This window comes from Aulonocara sp. 'chitande type north' Nkhata Bay, linkage group LG15 (assembly GCF_057382095.1).
Source record: "Aulonocara sp. 'chitande type north' Nkhata Bay isolate Kocher_YH1m ecotype deep benthic linkage group LG15, A_spYH_male_GT1.1, whole genome shotgun sequence".
NCBI lineage: Eukaryota > Metazoa > Chordata > Actinopteri > Cichliformes > Cichlidae > Aulonocara > Aulonocara sp. 'chitande type north' Nkhata Bay.
In genome coordinates, this window is record NC_141358.1 from 30,780,762 (window position 1) to 30,792,702 (window position 11,941).

An 11,941-nucleotide genomic window follows, 5' to 3' on the forward strand; every position below is an offset into this window, starting at 1 on the left:
TCACCGAATAAGTGTTGTTTACTTCCTTTCCTTGAACCCCACACATTTTTTAGAACAAAAGTGGTAGATGATTAATATCCAACCTTCAACTTTCTGACTGTGCGGTCTTTTACATTTAGAAAATGTCAACATGGAAAATTGCTGGGTGGTGTAATCAGACTGCTGAGGGAATTCACTGGTGTCTCCCTCCACCCACCTCCTAGATCTGGGGTCACACCGTAGCTCAAAATGCCACTCAGTTGCCATCAATTAAAAGCCCGCAAGGGGAAGATTTGAGGTATTATCATTGTGGTCTTAGGTTAATATAGGTTACTAATGAAAAGAAGATGAAAGGATAAAAGCAAATGCTGAAATAAAAACGTCATGACTGTAAGCTGATTTTAGACCTGTTGATGTGCCATGAGGTTTGTAACTGTGGACAGGTGGCTACCACAAACTAAAATTTGTCCCCACACAAAACTGCATGGCGTTGCTGTGGTTAGCGCTGCACCACAAGAAGGTTCCTGCTTCTAACCCTGGCTGCAGCCTTTTATATGTGTTTGGGTTTCCTGCAAAAAGGCACGAAAATGTAGGGCAAGCTTATTATAACTAACTAAACTAAAATTAGTGTGAAAAATTGTTTGAGTTCGCAATGAAAGTCAGACATTTAAAAAGACTGTTGACTTCCTGATGAGGCTTTTATGCACATGTTTATTGAGACTTGGGATGTTTGTGATGGCTGTGAGTGAATCTTTTGCTCCCACATATACCCTCTGTATAATAATAAAAAGACTAAAACTAACACAATTAAACCAAAACTAAACATTTTCAAACAAATCAGAACTAAACTGAAACAAACAAACCCACTCTGGAAACTGACTGAAACTAAACTGAATAGGAAAGTTTAAAAGTCAAAATGAATGTGAAGAAATACAAAACTAAAACTCTGGTTTATGTATGATCTGTTTTAATGGGGCTATAAGTAGGCCATAAAATTCTAAATCATTCTACTAGTACATCTCACAAAGTTAGAATAGTAAAATTATTATTGTAATTTAATTTTTAAAAGGTAAACATCCATATGTTCTACATTCATTACACATGAAATCTTTCAAATTTCTTGTTTTTACTTTGATGATGATCACCAGTTAATCCAAGTGCAAGTCTGTGGGAGGAACCCAGAGAGAACCCACGAAGACACAGGGAAAACATGCAAGCTCCACACAGGAAGGTCCCGGCCAGGCGGTTGATTCAAACCTCAGAGACAACAGTGCTAACGGTGTTTGAGTAAAAATTCTTCCAACGAGATGAGTACTGAGTGCTCTGTCTAGTTAACTGTCATGGGAATATTTCTACCTGGTGATCACTGGCTCCCTCCATAAGAAGGTTAAGTCACAGAAGGTCAAAGGATTTTAACGGAAAGTTGACTGAAAGGGAACAATGTGGTAGGAAAAGTTGCCCAAGCATCACGGATGACCGCAGCTTCGAAAAGATCGTTAAAAGTTGATTCAAGAAATTTGGTGAACTTTACAAGGAGTGGACTGAGGCTGGTGCCCAGTAGCGGTTTTTGATACGGGCGGTTGCCCGGGGCGGCATCGTGGTGGGGGGCGGCATCACGTCATGCCAGCGCAGGGAATGTCACAGGCACCGATCGGTTTTCTATCGCCCATTTGCTGGGAGTAAGGGCGCCCTCGTTTGCGTAGTGCGCCTGCTGCTTGCGGCGCAGGGAGGAGAGGGCGGGGCGGCGGGGGATTCTCTGGCTGGCTGGAGCAGCATCTAATAACCAACCCGCAAAATAAAACTAAATAAAAACAAACCAAACACGAAAACAACAGACATTTTAATACAGACTTATAATTTGCACCGCTGTTTTTTCAAAATTCCATACGCGAAAAGTGAGCGCGAGAGCCCTCGGTGCGCCTGCTCGCTGCTGAAGTCAAAGTAAACTTTATTGTCATCTCCGCTACATACAGTCCAGGATATAGAGAGATGAGGCTCCAGTTACAACAGTGCAAGTAAACAAACAATAAATATAAGAAGAGTAAGAAAATAAATATACACTTTAGGACTTTTGGTAAAGGGATCAATAACAATTTAAAATTTATATTTGATTATTTAAAGTCTCACACACAAACCGTCGAAAGGGGAGGGGGGCCCTGCCGCTTCCAAACAGAGCACATTTCATTTATAATGTTGTAAATCCAAGTCCATTATGTATTCATGATTTGAATCCTGGGTTGTGCGAAATCTCAGAAATAAACCCTAGACAAAGTGATTCTGTGAACTAAGGTGTAGGTCTATTAGGTTATGTTGTGGTGATCCTCGGGTTGGGGGGTGATTGTTCATACTGGAGTGCAAAATTAAAACCAATGGAAGATGGACAAGAAAAGTTCAAAGCCATCAGGTGCTCAGTTTAGAAAAAAGAGAAAAGAAGAGGAGGAGAAAAGAGCAAAAGATACAGGTAAGCAGATGTCATGGCAGGTCATGTATCGTGAAACATATATATATATATATATATATATATACATACTATATGTAGTATATAGTATATATTATACTAATATATAATCAGTTCTAAATATCAAGGATTAACAGAGGTGATTATAAATAAATATCAAGAAAATTGACAAGATTATTCCAGAGTAGAAAAGGGGGCGCAGAGGGGGTGTTCGCCCAGGGCACCGAACAGGCTAGGACCGCCACTGCTGGTGCCAGTGCATCATGAGTAACTACACACATGTGTCTTCAGGAAAACTGTCACATCTCAGATTTTGTTGCCCTGGAACCCACTATATGCAAAATTTAAACAAAATGTTTGAAATATTTAACTTTTGATGTAATTCTTATATAATATATGAAAGTTTGCCTTTTTTAATTCAAAATGATTACCTTTCTCACAGCATTCAAATTTATATCATTCCAATAAGCTCAAAAATTTGGGCCTATATTCTTGAAGCTTCCCCAAAAAGCGAGTTGCTCCTTGTGAAGTATAGACATAATCTTCTTAGTGTTGTCAATATCGATAAAAACTAAACCATTCCCCCGTTAATATAAGATGGTAAGTCATCCATCCATCCATCTGGGTCCGCTTATCCTTATCAGGGTTGAGGGTGCGCCGGAGCCTATCCCATCTACAACAGTGCGAGAGGTGAGGTACAGGCGAGGTCAGTAAAGAGAACAGACTATAACTATTAGCATGCGATTGGGCTATTGGGCCTTGCCGCTGAGGTTAGAGTTTTAGCCCCTTCCCTGCTCAGAGTCTTTTCACTTGTGCAAGAGAACTATGCTGGAATTTTTTAGGCTAAGTTAGGAGGTACCCACATTTGGTCACGTGGGTATGTGGATACAGGCCCTGCTGCACAAAATCCAAAAGAACTGGGATTTGGTTATCTTAGAGATGGAGACTACGTAAACAGAAAAAGGCAACCGTTGCCAATATGAGGCAGTTGGAGAACCACCTTTCATCAGCTAGACAGATTAACCATAATCAGCCTGAAAGCAAGCTGTAATATCCAGAGGGTGGGCTGAACCACACTTAGTACAGTTTTGTATTTGTGTGGATGTATGAGTAAGAGATTAAGACCCTGGTCAGATAAATGTATTCTGAGTATCTCTGCTGCTAGACTTGTCTTCTTGCGTCATGTTTGCAAGTATCACTTGAGAATTAAAAAAACAAACTCTGACAGTAATTCAAAGTTGATAGGCAGGCAATTAAACCTCTTGTCCTCTGGTCTAACCATAAGGTTTCAGGTTTTATTAAATTACAGGTAAAAAGTTGCTTCTCAAATGACAATGACTGAGCCAATTGTTATGATGGAGCTGCAAGCCATAGTTGATGGTGAGAATATTACAGGAATCCAGCTGAGGCAAAGTTTGGATTCGCCTGTGAAAAAGTGATAAATATAATTAATGATAATTACAGAGCGCAATTAAAGTATGACATGAAAAGGATGAACACAAAAAGGATTCAACTATGCCAGAATACCAGTTCTCAAAGTAAACTCTTGTGTGTTTGGGAAATGTTACAGAAATCTGAAGGACAGATTTTGTGTCAATTATAACCCAAGAATGTGTCTTATGTCAAAATGAAAGTGCAGCTGTAAACCTTTTAAAATGTTGGTAAATTAATTGTGTTTCTTAGTGGTCTTTTTTTTTTATCAGATCACCATCAGATCCACAGGTAATAATCAAATAAAATGAGTCATTAGACAACAAAAGTATTTAAAGTCTTATGCGGGACGTGGATTATCCTTAAAATGTCTTTGTAGGGTTTTATACTTCTCTAGAATGACTGAGAAATGACTATTCTAAGTAAAGCTAACCACAAACACAACATTAGTAATCTCTTGATCAAGACATGTAACTCTTAAGAAAGAGTTACCACACAATGTTTTGAATTCCCCGAATACACATGTTGATTTGTAGGTGGTGAGGAGATGTGCGGTGAGCAGTAATGGAACTAAAGGGTGAACCCGTAGGAACTGAAAGAAGAGAGTGGAAAAAAAGGGTTGCACCACTTCACACCCCCGAGTGGAACCACTGGTAGACTTCCCCAGCTGCCTACGCTGTGTACTCACCCCCTTATCACCTTTATCCTGTAAACATCACAGCAATAATGCTGCACACCCTGACGGGGATGGGCTGCGACTGAATTGAACACAGTTACTGTAGAAATATCGCTGAAGTGATCGATGACGGTGTTCAACCCCAAGATTTTCACCTGTGGCTTGAGCGTTGTTCCCTGATGTTTAGCTCTCTTACACGTTTTAGCAGCATGTTAAAAAAAAAAGATACAAAACTGTGAGAAATGAACTGTTGTGACTGCTGAATGAGAAGCTGTCATTCAGTCCTGCCAGTCCAAATTTGTTTGGTTTACTGTCGTATGTGTATGTGGGCATTTATTTTAAATTAGTTTAGAAACTGAGCTCAAGTAAAGTATGAAACTGAAAAGGTGATTATTTCAGCTTATTGCTGTAATTGCTCATTACAGCAATAAACAAGTCAAACTGTGGGTTTTACTTTAACTGTGTACAGCTCTGATTTCACATAGAAGGCATGGGAACTGAACGGTGCTTTAGTATTTGAAACTATTTCAGGCTCTGTTTGGGGTTGCAGATGCACAGCTAAATGCAGCAAAAGGCAATGCAAGTACAGTGAAAGGAAGCTGCTCCTCCTACACATTCTCAGTGGCTTCATATGTCGCCTCAAGAAAATGTATTATGGATTGGATAAGACTATTAGACTGCTGAGAGGTCCTGTCCTCTTTTAGAAGGTTTTAGAAGATATCAGTTTTTCTTGTCTTCAGTACTGGTGTTCTTACTCATAAAAAATAATTATTTGGGGCATTTTTTTTTTGTTACATTATTTTTGGTTACTCCTCAGCCTGGCCTACAAAAATTCCAGTTAAAAATATGTATACATCCAGAATGAATTCCCAGCACTTGCTCCATATGTTACAGCTTTTTTCCAAAATAATACAATTTTATTTATATAGCACCTTTCTAGACAGAGTCACGAAGTGCTGCACATAAGATAATAAAGAATAAAAGGTAAAACAGACAATATAAAACATGCAAAAATTAATCAAAAGCAGTTTTAAAAAGGTGAGTTTTGAGTTGTTTTTTTTTAAAAACAACTGCTGAGTCCACAGTTCTTAAGGTTTGGGGGAGAGAGTTCCACAACCTAGGGGCCACAGTGGCAAAAGCTCTATCATCCTCAGTTCTCATCTTAGTCTTTTTTATAGCAAGTAAGCCTTGATCCGATGACCTCAGGGACCTGCTAGGGACATAGGGCTGTAGCAGTTCAGAGATGTAGACTGGTACTAGTTCATGAAAGACTAAATGTCAAGACCAGGATCTTGAAATGGATTCTAAATTCCACAGGAAGCCAGTGTAGCTGAGATAACAATGGTGTCACATGTGAATACTTAGAAGATTTTGTCAAAAGCCTTGCTGCAGCGTTTTGCACAACCTGCAGACGATCCAGAGAACCTTTGCTTAGACACATAAACAGTGAGTTACAATAGTCCAAGCGTGACGAAATAAATGCAAGTATAGCAATCTCCAGTTAGGAGCGAGATAAAATAGGGCTTAGCTTAGCCACATTTCTTACATGATAAAAACAAGACCAAACCAGAGAATTCACATGCCCATCCAATGTGAGAGTCGAGTCAAAAGTGACACCTAAATTCCTGATAGAGGATTTAACATACACTGAGAGAGGACCAAGGGCTTTCACTATCTGGGATAAAAATCTGTCCAGAGCGCATATGAGGACTTCCGTTTTCCCCTCACTGAGTTGGAGGAAATTTGCAGCCATCCAATGTTTGATTGAATCTAAGCAGTCATTCAGAAGCTGAAGCTTAGATAAATCATGGGGCTTAAAAGAAACGTACAACTGAATATCATCAGCATAACAGTGATAAGAAATGTCCTCAAAAGAGCCCATTATATGCTGGAGGGGGAGAAGATATATTAAAAACAATAAAGGCCCCAAAACGAACCCTAAGGGACACCACAAGTAAGGGCGGTAGAAGATGACCTAAAATTGGAGACTGCCACAAAAAAGGATCGGTGATGGAGATATGAGGAGAACCACTGTAAGGCAGTTCCAGATACACCAACCCAATGATTAAACCTTTCAAGGAGGATGTGGTGGTCAACAGTGTCAAAAGCCAATGTGAGGTCCAACATAAGTAGAACAGAGCATTTTCCTGCATCATTACTCATCAAAATGTCATTTGAGACCCTAAGAAGGGCTGTCTCCGTGGAGTGAGCGAAACTGAAACTTATCGCAAATGCTATGTTTTTCCAGAGCCGCTATAAGTTGCTTAGCCACAACCTTTTCTAGCAGTTTAACAATTAATGGTAATTTGGAGATTGGTCTGTAGCTGCTCCAAAGAGAGGCGTCTAGCTGAGGTTCTTTTAAAAGTGGGAGAATATAAAAAGCATTTTTTAAGTAAACTGGAACTATACCAGACACAGTGAAGAGTTCATTAGAGTGAGCACAGATGGACCAATTGCCTGGAAGACATTTTTGAATAATGATGCAGGTACAATGTCAAGAGAACAAGAGGATGCTTTCACTGAATTCACTAGTTTTACCAGCTCAGGTAGTGAAACAGGAGAGAAAGTATCCAAAATGAAGGACCAAGATGGGGTGGAGATCGACATAACAGGTGAGAAAAATTAGAATAAAAGGTTTGCTTGAAATAAAAATGTATGCATCCTGTTTTCCCTGATCATCTGAACAGGATGGAGGTGGACCCCTGCCTGGTGGCTTGGATCTCCGACTACCTCACCGACAGACCACAGTACGTCAGGCTGAAGGACATCACGTCTGACACAGTGGTCAGCAGCACAGGAGCACCACAGGGAACTGTGCTGTCCCCTCTTCTCTTCACCCTGTACACCTCTGACTTCGGCTACAACTCTGAATTATGCCACATTCAGAAGTTTGCAGACGACACAGCCATCATGGGGTGTATCTGGGATGATCAGGAAGAGGAGTACAGAAGTCTGGTGAGGAACTTTGTCGCATGGAGTCACACAAACCACCTGCAACTCAACACCTCAAAGACTAAGGAACTGGTTGTGGACTTCGGGAGGTCTAGAGCAGGTCCACTGCCAGTTCAGATAGAGGGGGAGGAGGTGGAGGTGGTCAACAAGTACAAGTACCTCGGGCTGTGGGTGGACAATAAACTGGACTGGTCATGCAACACAGAGCACCTGTATAAAAAAGCCCAAAGCCGACTGTACTTCCTCAGGAGGCTGAGGTCTTTTAACATCTGCAGGAAGCTCCTGAGGATGTTTTACCAGTCGGTGGTTGCTGGAGTACTTTTCTATGCTGTGGTGTGCTGGGGGAGCAGCACAGCAAAGAGGGACTCATCCAGGCTGGAGAAACTGATCAGGAGGGCTAGCTCTGTGGTCGGCATGAAGCTGGACACTCTGGTGACAGTGGCAGAGAAAAGGACATTAAAGAAACTGATGGACATTATGAACAATGCTGGGCATCCTCTGCACACGGCCATTAACAACCAGAAGAGTCTGTTCAGTGACAGGTTGCTTCTCCCAAAGACAAGAACTAACAGACTTAAAAACGCCTTTGTCCCACACGCCATCAGACTGTTTAACTCCTCCCTGGAGGGGAGAGGGAGGGGAAACAGGAGGACAAAGGAGGGGGGAACAACTAAGCTGTAGTGCCTCTTCACCTCACTGTGCAATACCTTTTGTGCAATACTTTTGTAAATAGTCAACGGTGCAATAGACTCAATACTTGAAATGTGCAATTCACTTGTATTTTTATTTTTTATTCCTATTTATTCTATTTATCCCCTTCGTATATTTTATTTATATTGTCTCTGTATTTATATATATATATGTGTGTGTGTGTGTATTATATATATATATATATATAATATTCTGTAACTCTGTAACTTCTGTCGGTGCTGTGCTTTTTTGGGAAATCGAATTTCCCAGAGGAACCCACCCGAGGGATTAATAAAGTTCTATCTAATCTAATCTAATCTAATCTATAACTTGATTAGTGTGCACCTGTGGTGAATCCAACTGATTGGACAGTGTGTGGAAAGGCTCACACCTTTTCATATAAGACCCCATAGAGGACGGTGGATATTAAATTCTCCAAAAAGAGCCAGGGGATGAAGGGAATAACAATAAAGATGAAATTGACATATTGCTGTGTAGCAGAGACATGCAATGTGTTTGTACTATACCTATATGTACCATCTCTTGTTAATGTAAAGGGGAAATTATAATATAGTACTGTGAATATTACATAATATATATGCAACCATCCATCCATCTTCTCTGCTTATCCGGGGTCACAGGGGCAGCAGCCCAAGCAGAAAAGCCCTGATCTCCTTCTACCCCGCCACCACCTCCATCTTGTCTGGGAGAACACCAAGGCATTCCCAGGCCAGCCGAGAGACAGAATCCCTCCAGCGTGTCCTGGGTCTGCCCTGGGGCTTCCTCCCAGTGGGACATGCCCTCCGCCAGGAGGCATACTTCCAGATGCCCGGACCACCTCAACTGGCTCCTGTTGATGGCATCAGTTCACCAGGGCCTCTGCTCCTGGCCACTGCCCAACACACAATGCACAGTGCCTATTGTGGGTAGTGGGCCTACAGGAAGTTGGGCTTATGATCCTTTTTCAGGCTGTGCCCGGATGGGCCCCATGGACTGAGACGCTTGCCCTCGGGCACCCTCCCCAGACTCCAGGAGGAGCCCCAGTAACCCTATCCCGGGCTGAACTGTTCCCTCGATGTTCTACTCATAGAGGTCATTTAAATCGCTCTTTGTCTGGACCAGTTTGCCATGGGTGACCCTAAAAGCCCCCGACAACATAGCCCCCGGGATCCCTGGGACACACAAACTCCTCCACCATGATAAGGTAGTGATTCACAGAGCGTTTCATAATATATACTATAATTTAATGGAATTAACCTTTTTGCTTGATGAAACAATTACACTTATAATTAATTAACTTCTTATGTCACACTTTTTATATTTCTGCAATTTCCTTTCAACCCTGCATATTTTGATATCTTATTTCATTTACATTAATAACCCTGGATGACAGACCTACAATTACTATCATAATAAGTTGTATTCACATAAGAAGTCATTAAGATTAGAATTAGAAACAGTAATAAATAATCCAACCTGTGTCCTTGTTTGCACTGCCACCCTCATTCACATTCAACCACGTGCCTTTCAAGGAATTAATCAAGCGTCTCTTGGAAACAGAGCCAACTAAAGGTGATCACAAGGCAGCTATAAAACAGAACAAGCCCTTTTAGGAAAGTCTTGCTCACAGAAGAAGTCATCCATCACTGTTACCTGTATTTGTTCCTCATTTTACACAGTGTGACTACACAGGGGGAAACTCAGATGTCATTTTAGGGAACCAAAAGCATCATATGTTATTTCAGAAATAAATACACATGCTCATTGAGTGGTGGTGATAGGGGAAAAAACCTGTTCCATACTTGTGTTCTGGCATATCTTGCTTTTTTTAAAATGCCGTATAGACTTTTGACCTCTACTGTGGGAAGTGGTCAGTATTTAGTAAAAATGCTGTTCAAATGCTGCATTTAAGTCAGAATTTTCTGCACTTCAGATTAACTGTGTTACATGTCAATGCACTCATAATGCTGACTAAAGGCAACTTAATTAAGTCAAGTTTAAATGATCATTATGCAGCCATTATATATATATATATATATATATATATATATATATATATATATATATATATATATATATATATATATATATATATATATATCATCTGTGTGTGTGTAGTACAGTATAATGGACCTCAGATATAAATGTATACATAAATATAGTACTTAATCACTTTCTCTAATGAATTTTCTTTGCCCTGCTGTCAGTGCTGATGTAGCAGCACCTCAGGTGTTCTGCTGGTAAAGATTTTTGCAGTGGAGTGTGTGGGTGTGACACTATATGCTGAAAATAGAAATGAAGCATGTTTCAGGCTTTACATTTTAAAAACAAAATAGCTGTATAAGTTGAGCAACAGCTAACTCTTTGGGAAAGGATTTACATGCTAAAGGCATGCAAAGTGTTCTAACATACCTTTAACATTATTCAGTTGTTCACAGAAAACACATCTGTGCTTAACGCACCCATTGGCACACTATTTTCTGTTTTCCATCTTGTGTTTGTGATTTTGCCTTTTCCGAGTTTTCTTTGACAGAAAAGAACAGTAACCACTGGGTGTCTCCGTGGCAACATACTGGACTATTAGGACACATAAAAACTTTTTAGCTGTGCCAAAAAAAATCTTTGAGGTACTTAATTATGCATTAATTATTTAATGTTATGTGGGAAGGAGACCTGTGACAGGAAATATACAGTCATAAAATGATGAAATAAAGTTTGATTCTCAAGTCAAGATGAAGCCAGAGTTTGAAGTAAGGTGTAGCACATTGTGTTTAAGGGTCATCACAGGTCATGTAACCAAACTTATAATAAAGTATGATCATTGTCTCTTCCCATTGCTTCTCGTTCATTTCTGGAGATTCCGGCTGTCTAAAAAAAATCCCCACTATCAATTCAATTGAGTTCAATTGTGTTTTTATATAACACAAATTCACAACACCACCTTAAATTGCTTAATATTGAAAGGTAAAGACCTTACAATGCTAGAGTGAATCCCCAACAATCAGACGACCCCTTTGAGCAGCACTTGGTAACCGTGAGAAGGAAAAACTCTCTTTTAACAGGGGAAAAACACCCTCTGGCAGAACCAGGCTCAGTGAGAGCTCAGCATTATAACTTATATTATAACTATTGCAGGAAGAAGATAACAAAAGGTATAAACACACGAAGAGAGAAAAGAATGGAAGAGAAGTGCTCAGGGTATCATGGGAAGCCTGCTAGCAGACTGAACATATTGCGGTATAAGGAATACTTCAGGATCAGCAGTCAAAAAGGAAAGTTTGAAATCTAACCTGAAAAGTAGAAACTGATAAGAGTTAAACTTTTGAGGAAAACAAACAAAATGTATTGGTCAACTCCATCCTCACCTTACAGCAAAAGAACCGGTCAGACTCTGTCAGAGCCTTATTATATTGTTTTCTTTCTAACACATAATCTTCAAGAAATGACTGTTTACTTTCCTAACATGTTTAATGAGCACCATTGTTATGGATTATTTACTCTTATTTGTGTGTTTGCCCAAATCATGAGCTCTAAGCATGAACGTATTCTCATTAAAGCAGATTTTCTGGCAGCGGTGTGTCGTGCTACATTTCCATTACTACAACTTTTCTTTCATGTCACCTTTTCCATGAACTTTCCTGACCTAAAACTGTGATTGTCTTGTAATTTTCATTTTCAACATGTACTCAAGTATGAGTAAGAAATTCCAGTCAGTAGTTGTAGCCTTGCCCCTCCATTCTGATCTCTCACTCACT